This window comes from Thamnophis sirtalis, unplaced genomic scaffold (genome assembly GCF_051295495.1).
Source record: "Thamnophis sirtalis isolate CommonGarterSnake01/CBP01778 unplaced genomic scaffold, rThaSir2_p1.2 scaffold_12, whole genome shotgun sequence".
Taxonomy (NCBI): domain Eukaryota; kingdom Metazoa; phylum Chordata; class Lepidosauria; order Squamata; family Natricidae; genus Thamnophis; species Thamnophis sirtalis.
In genome coordinates, this window is record NW_028261392.1 from 45,198,546 (window position 1) to 45,225,964 (window position 27,419).

General features: G+C 44.3%; 1 protein-coding gene across 5 annotated transcripts in view; it reads right to left on the reverse strand.

The window, feature by feature from the left end:
• The window catches only part of MID1 (midline 1), a 256,961-nt gene that overhangs the window by 27,088 nt on the left and 202,454 nt on the right, over positions 1-27,419 (reverse strand). The gene's annotated exons all lie outside the window — the stretch shown is intronic.

Consider the following 27,419-nt stretch of genomic DNA (forward strand, 5'->3'; position numbering starts at 1 on the left):
CTCTCACGAAAAAGGCCTAAAAGAAGATGGATCAGCCACACCAGCAAGTATTATGGACCCAATTGGCAAAAGAAAGCTCAGGACCGTATTGGTTGGAAACCTGCAGAAATGGCCTTCATCCTGCAGTGGATAGAAAATGGCTAAAATATATATTCCATATATACTTGGAACTCTCCAAATTGGCCTTCGCACATCAAGATTGCTTCTCTCAATTCAGAGTAGAAGCCATTATTATAACATTAATTAATATGTATTACTATATATCTTCTCAGTAGCAGATTAATGTATACACACACAGAGAGACATGCTCACACTCACATGTTTAGAAATAACTACGCTGAACTTCTTCAGACAAGTTATATCCGTGATGGCACACCTATGGCATGCGTGCCACAGGTGGCACACAGAGCCCTCTCTGCAGGCATGCAAGCCGTCGCCCAGCTCAGCTCCACCGCACATGCAAGAGCGCCTTCGGCCGGTAGCTGATTTTCAGGACTCTGCCGCATATGCAGGAGATGCGTGGGGGTCGCATGCACATGTTCAGGGGGTGTATCGCCACCCATGTTCCATTTTTGGTGCCAGGAGACTTCAGGGAGGGCCTCTGGAGCCAGGTGGAAGCCGTTTTCACCCTCCCAGAGGCTCAAAAAAAGACTCTGGAGCCTGGGGAGGGTGAAAAATGAACCTCCTGAAAGTATGGAAATGGGCCAATTTTAGCATGCAAGGAGAAAAAGGTTAACCATTACTGAGTTATACCATTTCTCTTCCATGCACACACTAAATTCTCTTCAGAATAAGGCTTACATACATTCAAGATACATATTTCAGAGAGATCAGGGGAAAACAGAATTGTGCACCAAATCCTTTTACTTACCATATTTTTTTGAGTAGAAGACACACCTTTTTCCCTCAAAAAAGAGGTTGAAAATCTGGGTGCGTCTTATACACTGAATACAGCATTTTTTGTCTCACGAAACCCCACCCCCTTCACTAAAATGGCCATGCATAGCCTTTAGGAGGCTTGTAGAGTGCTCCTGGGGGCTGGGGAGGGCAGAAATGAGTGAAAAATGGGCCGTTTTTTGCTCAATTTTGCCCCCAGCCCCCAGGAGCACTCTGCAAGATTCCTAAAGGCTATTCATGTCCTTTTTTTGACAAAATATGGGCCCATTTTCACAAAAATGAGCCGTTTTTTGCTCGTTTCCCCCACCCACCCACCAGGAGCACTCTACCAGCCTCCTAAGGGCTATTCCTGCCCTTTTTTGGAAAAAATGAGCCTGTTTTTGCAAAAAAAACAGGCTGTTTTGGGGAGGTCTGCAGAGTGCAAAAACTTTTCTTTTCTTTGCCTCTTCAAAGCCTTGGTGCATCTATACTCTGGTGCGTCTTATACTCTGAAAAAATATGGTATGTGCTGCTCACTTCCCCTGTTTCATTGAATAGCACTATTAATGAGTTATATTAATAATAGCTGGGTACCCGTGCTCAGCTACGAAACTGTGTGATTGGGCTTGATAAATTGACACTTACAGCTTGAAAATTAATGAGTAGTTAGGATTGGCCTCTCCTCTCCCCTTCTCTCCCTCAGACTTGCCCTACAGAATCTTCCCCTTTCCTATCCCCTTCTCTGCCTCAGGCTAGCCCCAATGTCCTAGCCCACAGGCAGGATGAGTCATGCACTCGCCATCGCCACATGGCAGTTGGAACAGAATTCTTTTCAAGTGGAGAGGGGGAGTAGAACATCTAACACCTTAACATGTGTGTGTGTGTGTGTACTGTATAAGAAATACTAATGATCTGATGGTCATTTTGAAAAATTCTTTTTTAGCGAGAAGCTAGAAGCCAAGAGGAACATAAGAGCCAAATTTCAGGTTTGTAGGCTTCACAGTTCTGGAGATTTTGTGATGAGTGAGTGGATTTGTCTTTATATATATAGATAAGTAAATTATTGTTTGCCTGCAGTCTGTTTAATAAATGATGAATACACCTTGTTAGTTTTTACTCTGCACTACTCTTATTTACTGAAAGGGACTACACTCAGTCTGTAGACTTAAGACTCAATATCATCCTCTAACATTTAACAAAACTGAAAGGAGATGATGCCTTCAGTTTGAAACTTTGGATTTGTGTTGTTAAATCTGGTGACATTCCTCCCACCTGCCCCAAAATAATTCTCGGTCAGCAACATACTAGGAAATAAATTAAACTGACATAAGGTATATTTAAATAGCTGACTTCTGAAGAAATATTATTTTCAGAGCAGCAGAACATCTATTAAAAACTAATGTGTTTTATTGTAGTTATCCTCTCAGTTAATCATTGCTTTTTTGGAAAATCAATGTTTTAAAACAAGTGGTTTTTTTATTGTTTTCACTGCTCAAAAATCTAGATGTTTGTCAGAGATGAAGCATAATATGGGAACTATAGGTTAATCATTGTTGTGCATTGTTCAAAGCATGCACAATCCCATTAATGAGTTATTTATCAACGATTAAAAATTATCAAGAAAAGCTGCCCTCAGGATCAACAGAAAATCAAATAGATTACTGCAGATCCAGCCTGTGATATGAGTCAGGCAGACCATCTCTACTATTGATTTGGAAGCTTTATAGATGCAGTCAACAAGATGCTGTCTAGAACAACTCAGTCCTGTTTCATTTTAATTTTATGTGGAAATATACAATGAAGGCTTTTGACAAATATAAATAAATCTGTTCAATTGAAAAATATTGAAACACTACAATGATTAACATTTCAACATTTCATTTTTCAACATTTTATTGAGATTTATAGGCCGCCCTTCTCCCTGAGGGGACTCAGGGCGGCTTACAATCACAAGGGGAGGGGGTGCAACCAAGAGACAAACAATAGTGAACAAAATAAAATGGTAAACCACAACATGCATTCAGCAGTCAACACTCGGGCGGGTAAATTGGAAACCTATCCCCAGGCCTGCTGGGAGAGCCAGGTCTTGAGGGCTGTGCGGAAGGTCTGGATGGTGGTGAGGGTACGAATCTCAACGGGGAGCTCGTTCCACAGGGTCGGAGCTGCAACAGAAAAGGCTCTCCTCCGCGTAGTCGCCAGTCGGCACTGACTGGCGGATGGAATTCGGAGGAGGCCCAGCCTGTGCGATCTAATCGGTCGGAGGGAGGTAATCGGCAGAAGGCGGACTCTTAAGTCAAAGATATACAATGTTTGTGTGCCATGTTGTGTCAAACAAGCAAAGGAAGATTATACAAATACTTATGCCCATGAACATTCAAGATCTTAAGTGTTAGCAATAAAACTTGTGATAGACTATATCTGCAAGGAAGCATCCCAATCAATGTTGGAATAACATGTACTAATGTTCTTCAGCTTTATCTGCTAACTGCACTTCTGAACATTATTGTTGAAGGAGGATTTACTTATGGATTTTATTCTCTGAAATAAAAAGGGGAAAATTTGCTTTCATTGAACCCTTGCATTATATTAAATATTTGTGGTTAATACAACTTGTCTTGGTCCCTTATTGTATACAAATAAAAACGTAATATTTTATTGTGTCAGCTATTAAGGATGTGCTCCAGAGATGGTATTCAGCAGGTTCTGATCAGTTCTGGAGAATCGGTAGCGGAAATTTTGAGTAGTTCGGTAAACTGGTAAATAGCACCTCTGACTGGCCCCGCCCCCATCTATTCTCTGCCTCCCAAGTCCCAGCTGATCAGGAGGGAATGGGGATTTTGCAATAACCTTCCCCTCAAGTGGCAAGGAAATGGGAGATTTTACAGTATCCTTCCCTTCCATGCCCACCAAGTCACACCACAAAACTGGTAGCAAATTTTTTTTTTCTATTTCTAGGATTTATTTGTTTAAATTCATAGTTTTCACTGCTGAATTTTTATTAAGCTCTGTTTCCAGCTTTGGCCGCCTCCTGCAACCCTCTGTCAGTGAAAATAGAGCCTGGAGGGCTGCACACGAGCTCTGTTTTTGCCTGCGATGGCCTCCTGCAACCCTCTGCCAGTGAAAATAGAACTCTGTTTTCACTGGCAGAGGCACCACGGGCCAGTCCTTCGCTGTTCCCAGGACAGTCCCGCAGGCCAGATCTAAGCACCTCGCCAGCCAAATATCGCCCCCTGGCCTTGAGTTTGATACCCCTGGTGTAGAAGGTCGACAAATAGTTTCCAATCTCTTATAAAGTTGTCTAGTTCATTATCTCTGATAAAGACAGAACAATTAGTGAAGGATTTGCTTGTGATTGATTTAATTATTATAGATTGTTTGGAATATTTAAATTTGATTTTAAAAAGTTTTGCTTTCACATAAACTAAATCTGAATTGGACATTAATTTTTGTTTTGGAGATGCCCACTTAATTTCTAAATCTTATAAAATGTTATTTAAGATGAATCTAGAAGGTGAATATGTTAAAGAGTGTATGGTAAAATGGGCAAAAAAAATGTTGGTATAATATAACACTAGATAAATGGGAGAATCCATGAAAGATTCCATTGAAAGAGAACTTTTAAAAAATGATGTACCATTGGTACCTGACCCCAGATAGACTAGCCAAAATGTATAAAGGGAAGTTAATTTAGCCATCTCTGCTAATTCAGTCAATTTCAAAATCATATTCTTCAACAATCAGCATCTCTTTTTCTTTCCAGTGTTTGGTAAGTACAATCCTCACAGCCATCACCATGAGAAGGAATAGCAACCAAAATCGTTTTTCAATTGACTTGTCCATCATACCTAAAAGAAAAGTTTCAGGTTTCTTTAATATTTGTATCTACATTTCCAGATTAGAAATCCCTTTATACATTTTGGCTAGTCTATCTGGGGTCAGGTACCAATGATACATCATTTTTTTAAAGTTCTCTTTCAATGGAATCTTCCATGGATTCTCCCATTTATCTAGTGTTATATTATACCAACATTTTTTTTGCCCATTTTACCATACACTCTTTAACGTATTCACCTTCTAGATTCATCTTAAATAACATTTTATAAGATTTAGAAATTAAGTGGGCATCTCCAAAACAAAAATTAATGTCCAATTCAGATTTAGTTTCTGTGAAAGCAAAACTTTTTAAAATCAAATTTAAATATTCCAAACAATCTATAATAATTAAATCAATCACAAGTAAATCCTTCACTAATTGTTCTGTCTTTATCTTGAATCCCTCTTTTTTGAAAACATTAAGTCCATTTACATTCCAAAATCATCTGTTCTATGTAGTGGTTCATGAGGTGATAGCCAAAGTGGTATAACCTTCCTCTATACTTCCACCATACATGTGTAATCTATTGCCTAATAGCATAAATCTTAAAGCCAAGATTAACTTTTACTGTGTTATACCACAGATAGGCATGTCACCCAAATCTCAAGAAGCTCCAATACTAATAATTCAATTTTTTAAATCAGATTTTTCATTCATCTCTTTTATTGTCTTGTGTAGCATAGAAAACTTTTTCTCAAATACTTCCAAAAGAAATTTAGTGCTAGGCTCGTCAGACATCACAGAAGAGTGGTAGGGATGGGAGAGAACTGACAAGTAATTATGTAGCAACAGCTGGTAATGTGAATGGTGAAAATAAATATGAAAGATTGGTTTTTAATGAAAAAAGAGTGTGATGGCTCATGTGGTTAGAATGCTGGGTTGAAGTTAGCAAGCCTGCATTTGAGACCTGAGTGCTGCTGTATGGCGGGGTGAACTCACGCCACTTGCTCAAACTCCTTGATGGGGACATGAAAGGAACTCCCTTGGGCATCCTCCTGGCAACGGTGATGTTACCGGCTAAACCTTTCAACCCAGAAGTGCCTTAAAAATTGCTTCCAGCATGAAAAGGACAGGAGAATGAGAAAAGCTCAACCATATGCAGGTTTGGAAAATAACATGCACACAGGAATCTACTGTAACATTTAATAGCACAGAAGACAAATTGGTAGAAAATTGGGCAATAACTTCAAAATATTAAAAAATAATCTTCTCCAACTTTCTGCGTGTGTAAAATTTCCAGTTTGGTTATAATTTATCATATAATTAATTTCAAGTAGTTCAGTTTAGAAGTTGTCATCTATTGTTAAATGCCTGGGAGCAAAGTGAATTATCTATTGTTTCATATGTCAACTTGAAGGACTGAATGGGGCATCTATCTATGTATGCATGAACTGCATATCATTGGGTTTTCATTCTTCTGGAACGTTAATCTATATCATTTTTTCAGCAATGGATATGCATTATAAGGACAAAAGCATAAGGACAAAAGCACTTATATTTATATATGATCCTACTTGTCATTTTTATTAAATAAGGGGACACATTTTAACTTCTATTTCTATTTCCTATGGATAGAACTCCCAAATAATTGTGCACTTTAGATTTTTCTATATTAGTGCTTTTCAATAAAGAACAAGGTAGCATTAAGAAAGGTAATAAACCCAATGGAAGAAAACTGATGAAAAGAACAAGACAAGTAACATTACCTATACCTAAAAAAATTACACTCTTACCATTTTTTATTAATCTCACATATCTAATTAAAAGTAAAGAGGTGTGTTTGTATATTTGCGTATATACTGTATATAGAGTGTGAAATATCTACAGATGTCTATTCCTTTGCATTTCATCAGGCAGCAGTTTATGAAAGACTTTGAATCAGAAGCTAAGCAGGACCAATTCTTTAGTGTACTTGGTGCTCTTTGAGCTTGTTGGTTTTCTTACAGACAGTTCATTACTAAACTAGGTAACATCATCAGTGTACTGATGATGTTACCTAGTTTGGTAATGAAACATCTGAAAATAAAACACCACTAAGTTCAGAGAGCACCAAGGACCTCACAGTTTAATCCTGAGCTATAAATATTCTCTTCTATTAGGATCAACTCTGAAAAATACTTGGATGGAACTCTCCAGAATATACCATATTTTTCGTACTATAAGACACACTGAACCATAAGATGCACATTAGCTTTAGAGGAGGAAAACAAGAAAAAAAATCTGCCTCTGCCTCCCAGCAACGATCTGGTATTCATCTGGCTAGCATCCTTGCAGCAAACAGCCTGGTCAGCTTCAGCACGTTATTGCAGCCCTAGCACATGGCTTGTCAGGACTCGGCTCTATTGCACCCACCACCGGTCAACTGAGCTAAGCTACCTTTGCTGCTGGGGAACAATGGAGCCTTTGCTGCCGAGCAGCTGACTGGCGGTTGGATCGGCCTCTTGAAATACCACCGATCAACTGTTCTAGGCAGTGGGGATCGCCACCGCCACCTATTGCCACTGTTTGCTGTTGCCATATGGCAGTGGCAATTGGCAGCAATTGGCAGTGGTGGTAATTGGCAGTCCCCGTCGCCTAGAACATCTGATCGGTGGTATTCTAGGAGGCTGATCCAACTGCCAACAAGCTGCTTAGCAGCAAAAACTCCAGTGTTCCCAGGCGGTGGCAAACAGCAGCAGCGGTGACAGGCAGCAGCTAACGTTGCCACCGCACCAACCCCCCTCCACCACAATATTTGCTTTATAAGACACACAGACATTTCCACCCACTTTGGGGGGAGGGAGTGTGTCTTATAGAGTGAAAAATATAGTAAGGATTAAAGGTAAGTTGGGGAAACACTGACAAAACATTTCCATACTGCTGTCAAGTAAACTGTAAGAGATATGTTTCATGTAGTTACCAAAAGTTGAGCTTGACTTGAAAGAGACTTTTTGAATCAGACTGATAGAAAAACGAGTAAGATGCCAAGAATAATATTCAGCTCTTATTTCCTTATTTTGCTACATGATATAAACAATTTGAAAATACCATTTCTGTGTACAACTACCTTGATAGGTTAGGTTAAAAAACAGTGAATGTCTAAACAGAATGTCAGATCCTTATCACATTGGTGTCTGAGTACCTCCCTTGCATTTTACTTATATTGGTTGCATAACTAAATATTTGGCCATAAGCAGTATACAATAGATGAAATCTGCATCTTTAAACCAGTGATAGCTAATAGTCAAGCATGCCAGATGACTATTAGTTTAAACAGGTCAATCACAGATACTTATCTCTGGAAAATTTGGTATATAAAATTGGATTTACTTATAAAAGGCTATAATTAGGCATGGTTTTTTAAATAGAAAGAATAAAATACCATTTTAAAGATTGGTTGGTTGGAATATACTACAGTTTTTAAAACATGATTTAATTTTATACCACAGGTTTATTATAATGAAAATAAAGTTTACAGAAGAAAAAAGGGCAATAAAAATAAAATAAAACAAAAGCCTCAAAGGAGGCTTCAAATATGGAAATCTAATATGGTATATGCAACATAATTCAATTTATTGTCTTGAAACAAAAACATGTATTAATAGAAGCTTATTTTTCTTTAGTATTTAATAATTAAATAAAGGAACAGTGGGGATTCAGCTTATAAGAAATGTACACATTAATTAATCCAGCTTTTACTTATTGCAAAAATACATTCCTGACAGAGCTATCCAAATTGTCCTCAAACATATCCATCAAAGAGAAGCCCATATTTCTCTAGGCTTCTAACATCCAAATGCTCTTATTTAGGAAGTTTGTAAAATTTTATCTGAATCAACATTCCTTTAACTTAAGTTTATCATTTTATTTGATGTGTTGTGGAATGGCAGAGGACAAGTCCTGAAGTTTTCTGTATGCCTATTTTCAGGTATTCAAAGAGTGATAACACATTATTATACCAGGAAAGATTCTGGAAAAGATAATCAAGCAATGAATTAGCGAACACCTAGAAGTAAAAAAAGCAATAGCCAAAAGCCAACATGGGTTTGTCAAAAACAGATCATGCCAGACTAATCTTATTGCATTCTTTGACAAAGTACAAAATTAGTAGACCAAAGGAATGCCGTCGATATAGTTTACTTGAACTTCAATAAGGCATTTGATAAGGTAGACCATAACCTACTACTAGACAAAATAGAAGAATGTGGGTTGGACAGCATCACCACCAGATGGATTTGTAACTGGCTGACCAACCACACTCAACGTGTAGTCCTCAATAGAACTGCATCTACATGGAGGGAAGTATGCAGTGGAGTACCCCAAGGCTCTGTTTTAGACCCAGTACTCTTCAACATCTTCATCAATGATTTGGATGAGGGAATAAATGGGGAACTCATCAAATTTGCAGATGACACCAAGATGGCAGGAATAGCCAACTGTGAGAGGGATCTTGGAGTTCTAGTGGACAACCATTTAAATACGAGCCAGCCGTGTGCAGCAGCTGCCAAAAAAGCCAACACAGTTCTAGGCTGCATAAACAGAGGGATAGAATCAAGATAACATGAAGTGTTAATACCACTTTATAATGCCTTGGTAAGGCCACACTTGGAATATTGCATTCAGTTTTGGTCGCCACATTGTAGAAAAGATGTGGAGACTCTAGAAAGAGTGCAGAGAAGAGCAACAAAGATGATTAGAGGACTGGAGACTAAAACATATGAAGAACGGTTGCAGGAACTGGGTTTGTTTAGTTTAATGAAAAGAAGGACATGATAGCAGTGTTCCGATATCTCAGGGGTTGCCACAAAGAAGAGGGAGTCAAACTATTCTCCAAGGCACCTGAGTGTAGAACAAGAAGCAATGGGTGGAAGCTAATCAAGGAGAGAAGCAACTTAGAACTGAGAAGAAATTTCCTGACAGTTAGAACAATTAATCAGTGGAACAGCTTGCCTCCAGAAGTTGTGAATGCCCCATCACTGGAAGTCTTTAAGAAGATGTTGGATAGCTATTTGTCTGAAATGGTATAGGGTTTCCTACCTAGGCAGGGGTTTGGACTAGAAGACCTCCACGGTCCCTTCCAACTCTGCTGTTGTATTGTATTATTTTCCTCATTCTCCTTTACCAAAGCTAACTATTTCAGGTTCCTTAATTTAAGCTCCAAAGAGCTTACATTTTTGAATCTTGGTAGTTTATCTTGTCCTTCTCTAAACATATTCCACTTTCTTTAATTCCTCCTTAACAGTGATCAGCAGAACTAGCTATTATGCTTAATATAGACTATCAATGCAGAACGAATTAAATGAGCCTTCCTGTGATTTACTTATGATGTAGCCCCAAATTGCCTTTTTATGCAAACTGTTAACCTATGCTCTAATTGTAATATATCATTTATAAATGAAATATTAGGAAATATCTCATAATCAATTTTCCATTAGGAAATATGCATAAAAACCCCATAGGATTTCTTCTTGCAATTTTTTGCTTTTTCTGCTCTTTCACACTTCCAGTTAAAAGATATAAATTCTCTGGATGATCTTGGAAAAGACACTTTTCACTCTTTACGTATTAATTTAGAAATTAATCTTCTGAGACCAATATCATTCCCCCGCCCCCAAATAATGGCTTCTACTGTGTCTGCTTATATACAAAAGTGTATGGAGGATGTCAGTGTTTTTAAGACTTTTGTCATATGAGCAAATGAGAAACTTTGTACGTCACAGGAGGTCTGTGTGATGTTGAAGGTGAGAAACACCGATCTCAAGTGATACTTAGAATAGCAAGGGCTGATTTGCGATGTGCTATTAAAAACAGCAAAGCTACAGAACTTCTTTCAAGATCCTATGGACCTGAGACATATGTGGCAAGGTATTCGGGTCATTATATAAGATAGCTTCCTGTTCTGTCCCCCCTTCTTGGCTCGTTAAACAGACGACAGGCAAACAACTTAAAAGGAATTCTCTTTATCAGTTCTCGGCTCAGACTGGCTGCGAGCCCAAAATAAACCTAATTACAGTTTCTGCCTGAAGATAATGGAATGAAAAACAATTCTTTCTTACAGCAACACAAGTTGAACAAAACGAAAACAAAGCACTTCTTCCAAAGTCTCTATGAATCAGGGTTACAGAAATACAAAGCACTTATCCAAGTGTATCTTACATAAACCACGACTGATGATCAATCAATGTTGAACGAACAAGTAACCAACGTTGACTCCTGCAACCAGGGCATGGCACTATTCGTTCTTTTATCACCAGAACCCCACTAATGAGCCCCAGCTGCATCGTTGACCTTACATCCTGAAAAGACTCACAGAAGATGTCTGCTGAGTCACAACATTATCCCCCACCGCAGGGCCCTTTCCCCGGGTTCTGATGGTCTGGATGCGGTGGGAATGACGTGACCACAAGATGACCCGCACCCATTTCCCTTGGTGCCTTTTTCATGAGTCCCAAACCTCTGGAGGCATAGCCCCCTTGAATCGGAACTCCTTAGGTATCCGGTGGCCACCATGTTTCCTTCCGCCCTTCCCGGCGTCAACACCCCGTCCAAGGTCATCCACCCTCCGCAAGGCCGACCCACCAGCCCCCCTACCATCGGAGGTTGATGGCATCTCTACCAGCTTTGGCCGAGCCTTAACACCCTGTCCAAGGTCCTCCACCCTCTGCAAGGCCGACCCACCAGCCCCCTACCGTCGGAGGTTGATGGCACCTCTACCAGCTTTGGCCGAGCACCATGTCCAGGGTCCTCCACCCTCTGCAAGGCTGACCCACCAGCCCCCTACCGTCGGAGGTTGATGGCACCTCTACCAGCTTTGGCTGAGCCTTAACACCCTGTCCAGGGTCCTCCACCCTCTGCAAGGCTGACGCACCAGCCCCCCTACCATCGGAGGTTGATGGCACCTCTACCAGCTTTGGGCGAGCCACCACGCAATCCCCTCCCACAGAGCCCTTCCCTGGGTTTCGATGATCGGGGTGCAGCCCAGGAGGGTTGGTGACGGCCTCCCCAGAGCATGGTCCAAGACCCTGGGACCCCTCTGGGACCCTAAAGACAAAGTCCAGTGCTGCGGGGACCGGAGTCGAAAACCGCTGGAATCTCGGCGGAGTTCTCCTTGTAGACCTGGCCCAATGACACTGTGCACATGACTTCATGCACCTCCGAACGTCATTTTTCAGATGGGGCCACCAAAACTGACGGGAGACCAGGCGCAACGTCCGAAATCCCCAATGTCTTGACGCAGACACGCAATGAATCTGCGCGAGCACCCGTCGATGGATGTGCCCTGCGGGAACATAGAACCAGCCCCGACACTTCAAAAGATCCCCTTCCAAAGTCCATGGGGACGCTGGCCCCACTTCCGCCTTTTGTTGCTCCACCCAGTCATCACCCCGCTGCGCATCCTGTATCAGAGACTGCATGCTCACGGGATGACAAACGGCAGCGCAGGATGACAAACGGCAGCGCAGGATGCAACGAGTAGAACAGTCCGAGGTGGAAGCGAGTTCGCAGGGTCAGAGTTCTCTACTTTACTCGGCCGGGCCTCCACCCTGGGACTCACACCCCCCAAACGCACACTATCTTGTGCGAACGGGGTATCACGGCTGCACCAATGTGCTGGTTGTCCGACATGTGCGTTGCTGAGGGACGGCTGCAGTCCGTGCAACCCTTCTGCTCTTCTTGGGGCAGCTCCCTGCCAGGTGTCCAAGATCCCCACAGTAGAAGCACAGTCCTTCAGCACGTCTTCTGTCCATCTCTGTCCGTGACACTCGAGGTCTGACAGCACCCAACTCCATGGGCTCCTCCCAGTCCACTGCAGTTCCTTGCTGAACCGGCATGCTGGTGGTCTCCTGGAATACACGGTGAGGCAACCAGGGCGTGGCACTACCCGTTCTTTTATCACCAGAACCCCACTAACGAGCCCCAGCTGCATCGTTGACCTTACATCCTGAAAAGACTCACAGAAGACGTTTGCTGAGTCACAACAGCTTCCCTGTCTTGTAAGGGTGACAATGATTCTCTAAACAAGCTAAATATGTTTTTTTGATGGTTGAGACCACAAACAACATTCCAGCAAGGAAGGCTGTTCCCCTCCCTGATGAGCAGGCACTCAGGTTTGATACAACTGCTGTTCAGAAGGTCCTGCGGAAAATCAATACTCAGAAAGCTGCTGGTGCTTATAATATCCCTGGGCGAGTGTGCTGACCAGCTGGCCACTGTGGCGCAGTGGTTAGAGTGCAGTACTGCAGCCACTTCAGCTGACTGCTAAGCTGAAGTTTGGCGGTTCAAATCTCACTGGCTCAAAGGTTGACTCAGCCTTCCATCCTTCCGAGGTGGGTAAAATGAGGACCCAGGCTGTGGGGGCAATATGCTGGCTCTGTAAACCGCTTAGAGAGGGCTGAAAGCCCTATGAAGCGGTATATAAGTCCAACTGCTATTACTGCTATTATCACAGACATCTTTAACCTCTTGTTGAATCACGCCATGGTTCCACCATGTTTTAAGACTGCCATCATTGTACCAGTGTCCCAAAAAACTGTATCACATGCCTTAATGATTACGTCCAATTGCACTCACTTCCATTATGATGAAGTGTTTTGAGAGATTGGTAAAGAAGTATATGGTTTCATGCCTTCCCCCTACATTTGACTCATTACAGTTTGCCTGTCAGAAGAACCACTCTATAGATGATGCACTTTCCTATGTGCTTCATCTTAGCTTGGCACACATGGAGAAGAATACTCATGTGCGAATGCTCTTTGTTGATTTTAGTTTGGCGTTCAACAGAACCATTCCTCAGCATTTGGTGAACAAACTGAGCCTATTAGATTTTAATACTCGTTTATGTAATTGGTTACTGGATTTTCTTATTGACAGGCCCCAGTTTGTATGAGTTGGAAGAAAAGTTTCCAATTCCATCTCCTTGTGGACAGGTTCCCCACAGGCTGTGTCTTGAGTCCGCTACTGTTCTCCTTGAAGACCCACGACTGCTGTGCCAAATCTGCTACAAATCATATTGTGAAGTATGCGGATGACACAGCAATAGTGGGTCTTATCTGGGATGACAATGAAGATGCTTATAGGGAAGAGGTGAAGGCTCTAGTGGACTGGTGCAATAAAACTAACCTGGTTTTAAATGTTAATAAAACAAAGGAGATTTTAGAAAAAGCCAGCACAGTCATACTCAGTATCAAGGATGCAGAGACGGTCAACAGTATTAAGTATCTGGGGGTGCAGTAAATTAACACTCTGAACTGATCTCTCCACATGTCATCCTTAGTGAACCACAATCAGCGTCTGCATTTCCTGCATTGGATGAAGAGAGCAGGAAATCTTTCTCCTTCTATCCTGGCCACTTTTTACAGAGGCACAATTGAATACTGGGGTCACTTTCTGGCACTCCCTATTACTCACAAACGCCTTAATTGAACCTCCAATTCTTTTCAATCTACATCCAACTTTGTTTAAAGACCGGAGAAAGCAATGATGCAGCCGCCCACATCGAGGGACTGAGTCTAAAGCTGGTCTATCTAGCAGGGGTGTGGTTAAACAACATTATCAGACCCCAGTCCTCGAGATGAGTGGATGAAGGTTAACCCAGTCTGGATGCTTTAACAAACTGCATCACTGTTTGGTTTGGTGGCTGCAATGCCTCAGAGAGAAAGTCCATTCAGAGAGTGGTAAGGACAGCCGAGAAGATTATAAGAAGCTCACTTCCTGTCATTCAGGACACTGCTCATAAGTGCTATGTGCTTAGAGCTTAAAACATTGTTAAGAGACCCCACACACCCACTAAATGGTCTGTTTCTGTTGCTCCTCTTTGGAAAGATGTTTCAAAGTATTTCTAGCAGGACTACCAGATTCTGTAAGAGCATTGTTCCCTATGCTAGCCGTCTGGTAAACTTGAAAGATTTGTTTTTCTCACCATATACATGTATACATCCGAAATAGACTATTGTTTCTCAGTGCCATATATGTGGAAATATGCATAATTTTGTATGTATGTATGTATGTATGTGTGTATGTATGTATGTATTTTGTCATGTTTATGTAGTGTATATTGGAGGCGGTGACCCTTTAAGAGCTGTATGCAATGAAATTTCATTTTAATGTAGGTCTATTAGTGTACATTCAAAGTGACAAAGTTATTCTGAGTCTTCTGCTAAAACTAAGTTATTCTTCCCTAGCTATAGGAGGTAAGGTAAGATAAAGGATTTTACTCTGCTAGTCATTGCCAATTATAGGAGGTGATGCTCATCTCCGTTTCAAGGCAATTGAGCCAGCGCTGTCTGAAGACATTTCTGCAGTCATGTGGGCAGTAAGACACCATGGAGCACTGTTACCTTCCCACCGATGTGGAACCTATTTATCAACTCACATTTTCATGCTTGCAAACTGCTAGGTTAGCAGGACCTGGGGCAAGTAACGGGAGCTCATCCTATTGTGTGGAGCTTGGGTCTTGAACCAGCCCAACAAGCCCAGCATCTTAACTGCTAAGCCATGGCACTGCTATGGGAGAGAAACAATAAAAAATAACTAAAGTTATGTTCAACTCTTTTCACAAACTGCATCTTCACAAGCAATGAAGCATCTTTTCTCAGAATTCTTAAACTAAAGAATAGTAATAATACTTTTGATAAAGCCTTCTGGTTTTTTATTTTCAGGCACTAATGGCCATTCTAAATATTACAAGACTATTCCAAAGTTCCAAGAACTTTGATCTGAAACAGATTGAGCCCCATCAAGATGTAACTGAAGATCAATTGTACTCTGTTCAAAAAAACTTCTGTCATACATACTAATATGAATACTTTAAGAACCATACCTTCTCATATTATCTGGATTATGCCCTATGATCAGATGGAGAAATGTTTTTTAGACATGTTATAATAATAATACAGTTATTATTTATTTGTTGATTGTTTTAATTTATTGACTCCTTTAATTTTGTAAATTTAACTTTGTTAACTGGCTTGAGTACTACTCTTATATGACATTATAAAATATAACCTAATAATGAATTCATTTATTGGCTAAACTGCTCTTTTTTTCTTTTATAAAATTATAGTATCCAGAATGTATCAATTCAGTTGACTACTTAAGAGAATAAGAACAACAGAAAAGTATTTCTTAACAATACAGTCCAGAGTGTAAGTATTAGTTTAACCCTCTGAGAAATTATATTTCTTTTGTAAACTCATTGTAAGCCTGATTGACTCTTTTAAACTTAGGTCATGCCAACTGGCAGGTAACTAAGTTATGCATTTTATATAACAAGAAAAAACACTATTGGTTCACTATACAAAACTGTCTTATTCAATTAAATTTATTCAATTAAATTGAATCCAATATGTATTGGAGTTCACATAAAATTAATTCAACTGATCGAATGCTTTATCTCATTCCAGCTTCCTATTCAATATGTACTTTTTTTATTACAAAATATGTTTACTACTGTAATTTTTGATGTTATGCCAGCATACATTACACATGTTAACAGTGATTTTAGTACTTAGAATCATAACATCAAAACATCTTTGTTAATGCAGTTTTGTAAAATAATACCAATAGTCTTAGAAAACGTAAAACAGATAACTCACAAACAGCAACATAGTTAAATAGTCACATTTTGACAAATGCTTCAGTGTAAGATGATCTGATACTCTAAGTTGTTCTTTCCATTTATCGCTCAAGTCAAACCATCATAGCTAAAACCAATAGATGCACTGAATTTATACACAGTCTAATTACTATATATGTATATTAGGCTTTTTTGTGCAAAAATATACAAATCTCTCTTTTTAAAATAGGGATGGGAAACTTTTACGAGGAAGTTCTTTAGTGAAAGACTGGCATTCCTGATAAACTCAGTTTATTTAGATTTAGTTCAAATGACTGTGGCAAGAATACGACAATTAGCCCAAAGGCAACACAATTACATTTGAAGCCTGTTATCTATTCTGGCTAGCTGAATAAATTTATTAGAACTTCAAAATTTGTGGTGTCTGCCATTCAAACATTTAATTTTACATTCAAAACGGTTTAAGTAAGTTGCTGTTACTAGGAAAGCATCACTTTATTGTGAATTCCTATACTTGCAGATTAGCTAGCAGCTAATTATAGTGTGCTCTCTCGGGATAATAAGTCAGTAGCAATGTCTCCATCAATCAGTGAAGATGTCCAACCATTTTGCAATGATGTTACTACTTATAAAAAGGGTTCCCAAGTTGTCTAGCAGGACAATTATGAATTATTATAATGGGCCAGAATTCAGCAGAAAATCTCGGGCTCCCAATTTTATGTAGATTCACTTGAAAACTGATTGGATACCCAGTCACTCTAAATATGCAGTTCTCACATGTACAAAATTCTTCTTCCTCTCACTTTTCCCACATTTAAATAGATTCTTTTGACCTATGCATCATGATCTTGAAGCCAATACATTTTTATTATTAACATAGCTAAGATTTCTGTCCAAAGAACTACTGGCTCTCAGTTTATTGCTCCCATTATTCTTCTCTCTATCTCTATTTTCTCCCTTCTGTTATCTGGATGGACCACCCTTTTCTCTCCCTGACTCAGAAAAAAGATGTTTCTCCTCCATGGAGATAGTACTGGGTTAAGAAGTTTTAGAAAGGTTTTCAGTCTCCATTTGTTCTTCTGCTGATGATAACAAGATCTCAATCCTTTCAGGATTCGTCTCTTCTAGTCTAGAGGCTGAAGAGACATTATTCTCTGTGCCTTCCTCCTTGGAGACACAACTTCCTTTCCTTGCTCTACCCACTCCCTCTCTTAGTGTTGGAATGACTGGAAGCTTCAGAAATGTCAATTATACAACCAGTTATGTGCTTTCAATTTCTGAGGATACATGAATAAAATGTTGAATGACATGGGTCACAGGTACACAATGAATGTCCATTTTCTGTGTAGGCTTTCTAATAAATCAATACATAAGCCTGCCCTTTCGCTAGAATTGCTGAGATTCCAGAATGCATAAGGGACAGAATACGGTACTCTCATAGTGGAAGGGAAACTCAGTGTATTTTTAATGTGGCTAGATGCTGCTGTTGGAAAGCTTCAGAATCGATTTATACTATGACAGGAGATGCTCCAATAAACTTGGCAGCCAGATTGTTAGGCAGATGTGTGGAGAGGAGAAATTTAATACAAAGACAGATGAATTTTTCAACTACATAAGTCAGAAGGATGTAATGGACAGGAGAAATCTTGCTGCTGCGCTTGCTGCAATCTAGTTATCTTTAAGGAAATACTAAGCTACTTGAGCTTCTGAAGGAATTGGGAATCTCCTGGGATAAGTGAAGTCTGGAAGGAATTCAGCTGAAAGCTAGATTTGAAGTAACTACAGGTAGTTCTTGACTTATAACCAGAGGTGGGCTGTTGCCGGTTCAGACTGGTTGAGGTGAACTGGTAGTTCCGAGCAGCGGCTGGTTCTGCCCAACCTCCCTGGCACTATCCCATCCTATCTAATCGCCGTGTTTCTGTTGCCATACACGCTCACATTTTCAGTTCTGGGTAAACCGATTGTTACATTATGTGATGCCCACCTCTGCTTATAACCATTTGTCTAATGAGCATTCAAGTTATAATGTCATTGAAAAAGTATCTTATGGGCAGTTCTCACACAATCATTGCAGCATTCCCATGATCACCATATCAAAATTCTGGTGCTTAGTAACTGTCATGTTGCCATGTTTCTGATGGTTGTATTGTCCCAGGGTCATGTGATCATCATTATCCAGCCAGCTTCTGTCAAACAAATTCAATGGGGGAAGCCAAATTCTCTTAGCAACCACCCAATTCACTTAACAACCATGGCAAAAAGGTTGTAAAATGGGGGATGATTCACTTAACAACTGCCTCGTTTAACAATGAAAATTCTCTCTCTCTCTCTCCCTCCCTCTCTCATTCTGGAGCAATATTCCGTATTTCCAGAAAATGGAGGCGTACCTCTGAAAGACATTCATACAAAGATTGTTCCCTCACTGAGAATGCATTTGATCAACTAAAAGAATCTCTCTTCTTGCTTTAAGAATCTCATGGTGGGCAGGTATTACCGTATATCAAAAATAAGATATAATGTTTATGTAATTTATACTTCCCAGATGAAATTATTCTATTGGTTTCTGAATTATGTTATAAAATTCATACACAACTCAAACTAAAGTTATGTTGGGAGCAATTTGTATATCTAGCAGACAGATTCTTTCCAACAAAATTCAGACATTTCATATTTGAATCAGGATAGCTTATGGTCTGATAATTACATTTTTATAATCTCTCACAAACCATGAATCGCATACTGTTTAAATGAACATGAAGAAGACTATTGAGAGAAGTGGGACCAACATGAGAGGAAAGCAAGTGGATAGCAAGAATTGGAAAACGGGTATCTTCTATTTCATCTGTATTAAAGGTGCAGCAAGCTTACTCTTGGCTTTAGTTTAAGAAAACATGTACCCAAACTGGGAACAAGCTTCTTTTGTCCTACTTCTTCTGTAAGAAGTGGACCAGTTATATGTGCCAAAAACCAGTTATACGTGCCATTGGGGCTTGCCGTTTACAAAGGCTTCCATAATTGCTTTTGAAGAGAATCAAAGTTGTAAGCCTTTTATTTATTTATTTCCCAGTGCTCAATGAACATATGATGACAGGCAGTCCACATTTGCTCTAGGAAAGTCACTTGTGTTCTATCCAACTTTATTTTTTTAAGATGTTGAACACTGTTTACCAGAACCCTTGAAGTGAGGTACTCTTAAACTGTGTTTTGAGAGAGAGTTTGTGTATTTTGCTTTAGAAATTTTCTTCCATAAGCCCATAAGCAGGTCAGCCTTTTAGACCCAGGCCAAATAAGATTGCCAAATTGCAAAGGTGCTTTTGTGAAACCACCTACTGTACACGAGCTCTGATCTGAGGCAAGCAAACAAACACTAGTCCTTTCATGTCCTCCTGGCATAAAGAGAGGATTGAGGAGAGGAGGAGGAGAGAAGAGGAGGGCATAGTGGATAGAAGATAGAGGGGAGAGGAGAGGAGAGAAAAATCTGCATTCTATACATACATATATACATTCTAGCTTTTAAGCTAGCTTGGGGACGTGAATGGATGACATCTTTTTGGCATTTTGTTTGGTTCCTCAGCATTTTCATGAAGTGAGAAAATGTAACAAAAGTTGCATTTTCCAAAAATGTCGCTTTTATTCCTCATGGTATATTATCTTGTAATGAGCTCAAAAACCAAAATTTAAAAAAAGGAATGCATTCTGAAATGTTTTCTGTCCACTCTCCCTTTTAATTTAGGTTCCTCAGTGATAGATTAGAACGAGACTCAGTTTGATGTATGTCTAAAATATTTTGTTTTGTTACTCCAGTGTTATACATGAAAAAAGGAATCCCACAATAAGGGCATGAGGAGACAACACTGACAAGAATGAAGGAGAATATATGAGTCCTAGGATAATGTTGCAGGATCCAATCTGGGTTGGTTACCAGGACCAGAGGTTTTGCCTTCTGAACTTTTGGATTCCTGAAGCTCCCTGAAGATGGGCTCTAGCATGAATCCAAAAGCTCAGAAGATAAAACCTCAGGTTCCGGTGACCGACTCTGATTGGATCCTGCAACAATGCTGAAAGTTTAGTAACACTGTTAATTTAAAGAAAGAGAGGCATGCATTTGCTTATCTTTCTTTTTAAATTTAATAGAATTTATATCAAATATTTGCATCAGATACAGAATTCACCACACTGCAAATAACCATTGGCTTACCTGAAGGGTCGTTCTTGGTGCACTGCAAGAATGTCCAAGCAAGGGTTAAATTCTGTCCCACTGCCCAAGGACTGGATTGCAAATCTTTGACCACGCCCTCTGGCTCCTTCCATCCTCAGTTTTTCAATGAAGGCATGGTCCATCTGAGACAGATGTCCACCTGGCAATAGATCCTCACACGGAAAAGCCGTGACCTGACAAATGCGCGCCGATAAAACCGCTGCGACAAAACGGCGAAGTCAAAAGCGCTCCCATTAAAGCGCGCTGACAAAACCGCGCCCACAAAAGCACGATTAGGGTTTTTTAGGTTAGGATTAGGGTTAGGGTAAGGGTTAGAGTTAGGGTTGTTAACGTTGTTACTGTTGTTTTTGCGTTGTTTTCAATGGCGTGCTTTTGTCAACACGCATTTGTTGACGCGCTTTAGTGGGCACGCTTTCGATTTTGCCATTTTGTTGTGGCAGTTTTGTCAGCGCGCATTTGTCTGTGTACCCAGAAAAGCAGGACATCCTGGAAATAATACCCCAGGGTGGGGTTGGACACTCCTGCAGTGCACCGAGAATGACCCTTCAGGTAAGCCAATGGTCATTTCTCCGGTGCACTGCTTGGAGTGTTCAAGCAAGGGACATGCCCAAGCAAAATGTCACTAGGGCGGGTGCCACCAATGTGGCCCACAAGCCAGGTTAAGAGTCTGTAGAAATCACGCTCTGCAAGACACATCTTCCAAAGGCAGCATCTGCAGAGGCATATTTGTCCAGTTTATAGTGCCTGACAAATAAAGATGGCGTCGCCCAGGTCGCGGCCTTGCAGATCTCCTCAATCGAAGCCTGGGTAGCCCAGGCCGTGGTAGTTGCTGTGCTTCTGGCTAAGTGTGCCATCAGTCTGGAAGGCACAGACCTACCCTGGTGTTCATAGGCCAGGGAAATACAAGCCTTGAGACCTTTCGGCCCATGGCCACTGGCTGAAACATGAGGAATAAGGCCTCCAAGCATCAGAAGGATGATGTATGCTTGATGTATCTCTTCAATACTCTCCGCACATCGAGGGTATGCCAACAGCGTTCTCTAGGGTGCGTGGGTCTTGGGCAAAAGTTTGGGAGAACAATCTCCTGCCCCCTGTGGAAGTAGAAATTGATTTTCGGGAGAAACAACTGGTCCAGTCAGAGAAAGGACGTTGGTCTTACCTGAACGTCTATTTTCTGTTGGGAGGAGGGAATGGTCACACGTGGGTTTTATCACAGCCTGATTGGTCCAAGGCTGAGAGGAAATCTATAAATACCGGTGCCTGTCCATTGCTGGCCCAGATTCTCGAACATGAACGGTACAACTGAAAAACAAGAAACAACACAACAAACCCTGGGAAACACCCCCTGGGCCCTCCCCTTGGCCCCAACAGACAGAACTCAGGGCGGGTTGTGACCATTCCCTCCTCCCATCAGAAAATAGACGTTCAGGTAAGACCAACGTCCTTTTTCCAGAAGGGGAGGAGGGAATGGTCACACGTGGGACATACCCAAGCTAAAGTCCCAGGGAGGGAGAACAGGAACTCTAGGGCCCAAGGGGAGCCTCAGCCGCCACCCCCTGTAGGACCCTACGACCGAAAGACGCGTCCGCCGACGCGAAAGCATCCAGACGATAATGCCGGATGAACGAGGTTGGAGTGGCCCAGGTAGCCGCCCGGCAGATGTCTTCAAACGGGGCCCTCGTGGCCCACGCTGCCGAGGTCGCCGCGCTCCTTGTAGAGTGCGCCGTGATGCCTGACGGAACCGGCCGCCCTGAGGCCACGTAGGCCTCCGAGATGGCCTGACGCAGCCAACGGCCGACTGTAGCCGAGGACACCCTCGAACCCAGAGCTCCAGGTAGGAAGGAGACGAACAAGGCCTCAGACTTGCGGAAATCCTTGGTCCGCCGGAGGTAGATCCGCAGGGCACGGCGGACATCCAGACGATGCCAAAGACGCTCCTGTCAGTGGACAGACTCGGGCAGAAGTCGGGCAGGACGATCTCCTGAGCCCTGTGAAAGGGGGTATTTACTTTGGGGACGAATGCCGGGTCAAGGCGAAGGACCACTCTGTCCCGGTGAAAATGACAGAGGTCGTCCTTACAAGACAGGGCGCCCAGCTCGGATATATGCCGGGCGGAAGTGATGGCCACCAGGAAGACCACCTTCAGTGATAAGAAGCGCAAATGCACCGAGCGGAGAGGTTCAAACGGAGCTCCGGTTAAGGCCTTGAGGACAAGCAGAAGATCCCAAGTGGGGAATCTATGAACGGGGGGAGGCCTGAGATTAGCCACCCCCTTGAGGAACAGCTTGACCAGAGGAGACTGGGAAAGGGAAGAAGACCCCCCCCCCAAGACCGAGGACAGAGCTGCCACTTGGCGTCGCAAGGTGTTTTGCGAGAGCCCGTCCTCCAGGCCCTTCTGAAGGAAATCCAAGACGTTGGGAATGGTGGCTCTGTCGGGAGAGATGCCCTTGGGGGAGCACCAGCGGACGAACGCCGCCCAGGTGGAGTTATAAATGCAGGTCGTCGAGGGGCGACGTGCCGCCTCGATGGTGCGAATAACCCCGGAAGATAGATGAGCCCCCCCTAGAAGCCGCCGTTCAAGAGCCAAACGGTCAGCTGAAGCCACTGAGGCTCTGGGTGAATCAGGGCCCCCTGCCGTAAGACCATCTCCCCTTGCGGGATCCTCCACAGGGAAGTCACCGACAGCTGAACCAGGTCCGCAAACCAGGGCCTCCTGGGCCAAAACGGGGCCACCAGAATGACCAAGGCCCCTTCCGTCACCACCTTCCTGACGGTCCCCGGGATGAGTGGAATGGGGGGAAAGGCATAGAGAAGGCCCGGGGGCCACCGGCTCCTGAGGGCATCCGTGCCCTCCGCCAAGCTGGATTGGAAACGGGTGAAGAAACGCGGGAGTTGTGTGTTCTTGGGAGACGCAAACAGGTCCACCCGGGGGGACCCGAACCGACGACAGATCTCCCGGAACAGCGACGGGTGGAGTTGCCACTCGCCGTTGTCCAGAGTTGCTCGACTGAGCCAGTCCGCCTGGACGTTGGAGAGTCCCGAGATGTGCTCCGCCACCAGAGACTGTAAGTGTTTCTCCGCCCACGACCCCAATCGCAGAGCCTCCAGCCAGAGGGCTCTCGAGTGGGTCCCGCCCTGACGATTGATGTGCACCTTGGTGGCCACATTGTCCGTCAGGAGGAGAACGTGGCTCCCATCCACCGAGGAGCGAAAGTGACTCAGGGCCAGACGCGCGGCCTTCAGTTCCAGCCAATTGATGTTGTGACGGAGGTCCGAGGCCGTCCATCTGCCCTGAGCCATCCGAGAGCCCACCAGGGCCCCTCACCTGAACAGACTCGCGTCCGTGGTGATGGTCACCCTGCTCGGCTCCCAGAACAAACACCCCCGCCGGATGGCCGGGGAGAGCCACCACACCAGGGATGCACGGACCCCCGCCGAGATGCGGAGAGTCCGAAGGGAATTGCTCATTCGTCCCCTCTGATAGGGGATAAGCTCCCATTGAAGGGGCCGAAGATGGAGTCTGGCCCATGGGACAATCCCTATGCAAGAGACCATCTTGCCCAATAACTGCGACAGAGAGAGGATGGAAACGGAGCGCTTTGTGCGAACGCTCTCCGCCAGCCGACGAAGGCTGACCTGCCTCTCCTGAGACAGACGCACCTCCCCCAACTTGGAATCTATGACTGTCCCCAGATGCAGAATGCGAGTGGAGGGAGTGAGATGGCTCTTTTCGAAGTTTACCGAGAACCCCAGGGCCTGGAGGCTTTGAATGGTAATCCAAAGATCTGAAACGGCCTGAGACAGGGAGCCCGCTTGAAGTAAGACATCGTCTAAATAACATTGGAGGCGGACCGGGACCGATCTCAGATGGGCCGCCAGAGCAGCCAGGACCTTTGTGAAGGTCCTCGGGGCCGAGGCCAGGCCGAAGGGAAGAGCCCTGTACTGGTAATGGTGGGGCCCGTGGGAGAACCTCAAGAACCGGCGATGAGCGGGCAGGATGGGAATGTGAAGATAGGCCTCCGTGAGATCCACGGAGGCCAGGAAATTGCCTTTCCTGATGCCCTGAAGGATGGACTTGAGCGATGACATTTTGAACCGCCTGTAGACCAGAAACCTGTTCAGGTGCTTGAGGTCTAGAATTGCTCTCCAACCCCCCGTGCTCTTCGGGACCACGAAGAGATTTGAGTAGTGGCCCCGGCCCCGTTCCCCTGCGGGAACCGCCTCCACCACTTGGATTTCGAGGAGGTGGGCGATCGCCTGACTCATCAGGCGGCGGCGCTCTCGACTCCGGGATGGAGGGAACGACCGAAAGAGATTTGGAGGAGTGGAGAGAAATTCTAACCTGAGCCCGTAACGAACCGTGGCTCGGACCCAGGCATCCGACGTGATGTCGTCCCACCGGTCCGCATAAAGAGCGAGGCGGCGCCGATGGGATGACTCGGGTTCGAGTCACTTCCCCCTGCAGAAGGGACGGCCGCCTCCCCCCCGAAAGGGCCGCCGAGCCTGGCCCTGGAATCGGCTCCTGTCCTGGAAGGGCTGCCCCAAGAACTGCCTGTCAGAAGAGAAAGAAGAGAAGCGCTGGTTATAGCCGAAGCTAGGGGCCCTATACCGTTGCCTACGGAAGGGACGTGACTTGTTCTCGGCCTTCTTAGCCGTGGAGGGGAGGACCTTCTTCTTATCCTTATCCTCCACGAGGATGCGAGTAAGGGCCTCCCCGAAGAGATCGGGCCCTTTGAAGGGGGCAGCCGCCAAATCCCATTTCGCTTTGTTGTCCATTTGCCAATGGCGCAACCATAGGAGCCTATGGGAGGTGACCGAGGTGGCCAGGGCGCTAGAAGCAAACTTGACTGTATCCAAGGTCGCGTCAGCTGAGAACTGACACGCTGCCAGAATCTTGACCAGATCCTGATGGATCCGGTCTTCCTGTATGGGAATGCGTGCCTGCAGCTTCTTGAGCCACATGACCGTGGCACGATTAAAGTACGAAGCTGAAGCCGCCGCCTTAATGGCCCACGCTGTGGCGTTGAAGTTCTTCCGCAAAGTAAGCTCTGCGCGCTTATCCTCCGGCTTCAACTTATCTGCCGCATCGCCCGACACCACCGGGGAGGAGGACACCAATGCGGCCACAGGGATGTCAACCGTCGGGAGCTGAATGGCCTGAGCAAAGGTTTGCTCCATGTTATAATGCCGACAGTCGGTACTGCCTGGAGAAGAGAAATTAGAAGGTTTAGCCCACTGGTCGGTCAGAACCTCTAGGAACAAGGGAGGGGCAGGGATCTCTTCCTTGTTGGTGGCCGTGGCAGAGAACATGACCATGTCGGGATCCCTTGGGGGGGCACAGAAGGATCCCCAGTTCCGACCTTGGTGGTGTGCCTCGCCTTATCCAAGAGAACTTTAAACAAGGCGGGCATAAATAGGACCTTAGAAGAAGGTTCCTCCGAAACAGTGGTATTCTCATCATCTGAGAATCCCATCTCCTGGGGTAACTCCCCCCCCCCCCCAGGAAGGAAGTCTCACTGATCATGGAAGGGGAGGAAGCCCAAAACTGAGCCCTGTTCAGCCCCCCATGCCTAGAGTAAAGAGAGCCTTTGTCCCGCTGGGCAATACCCCGAGTGATGGCTGCAGAAATAAGCCTCTTAATCCATTTAGGGAGATTATCCAGATCCTCCACATCCCCATAAGTAGAAGCAGGGCCCTGAGGGGCCAACCTTTGGGGGGAAGAGGGGCCTCTGGACGTGCCCTCCAGAGGATCATCTATGGGGGATGGAGAACGCCCCCTCCTGGAGAAGGCCCGCGACCTACCAGGGGAGCTGCATGAAGAAGCCAGGCTAAAACCTCTAAGTAGAGACCTTTCTGAAATGGGCCTAACAGGGGACCTGGATCTGTCCCTAGATAAAGACTTGGAGGACTGGGCCTGCCTTTCTGCCCTGGCAAAGGTCCTTTCCAGCGCCCTATGGCGAGCTGCCTCATCCCTAGAGACAGAACTGGAGGGGCGCCTTGAAGAAAGGGGTCTCTGAGGGGGAGCCCTCCCCCCCACCTCCTGATCCAAGGCCTCCTCACTCCCAGTAGGGCCTGCCCCCTGCCCCTGGGGAATCTCCGCTCCCTCGTCCATGCCCCACTCACGTGTCTGACGAAAGGAGCAGGAATCGGCCTCCAAAGTCCCACCTGAGACCAGGGCCTGAAGCCTGTGGGGAGACCTAGGCTCAAGGCCTCTCACTAGGCCGCACTAGGCCCGTCGATAAGGGCCAGGCCTCACGCACGTGGCAGCCTCCAAAATGGCCGCCGGAACTCCGTGCGCGGGAGAAAAGGGCTGGAAATAATCACCAGCAGCCCAGCCAGGCTTTTCTAGCCAGCGTTACTTTAAAACGAGCAGGGAGAGTACCCGCTCTCCTCCCCCTGCTCTGTCTCCCCGGCAACACAAACAAAAGAAGCCTGCAGCGAGGCCCCTCCAGAGCGATCTGCTCGCTCGAGCCTCGAGGCTTTGAAGTTTCTCTTTAACTTTCCTGCTGCAAAAACAGCCGCTTCAAAGTAGTTTGAATGAAGCAGTTTGAATGGAACCGCACCCCCGCACCCCCGGGGACGAGCTAAGGCTCCTGGCCTGCGGGGGGGAGACTAGTGCCCCACTGGGATCTGTCCCTTGGGGCCGCAGCAGATCAATTTAGAATTTAAACGGATTTAAAGTGCCCAATTAGGAATCAGATTGAATAGAACTCACCCAAAAGGAGAAAACAAATAGAAACCTATCAAACTACTCTACAGCTTGGACCAGGCTGAGAGAGAATCTGGGCCAGCAATGGACAGGCACCGGTATTTATAGATTTCCTCTCAGCCTTGGACCAATCAGGCTGTGATAAAACCCACGTGTGACCATTCCCTCCTTCCATTCTGGAAAATGA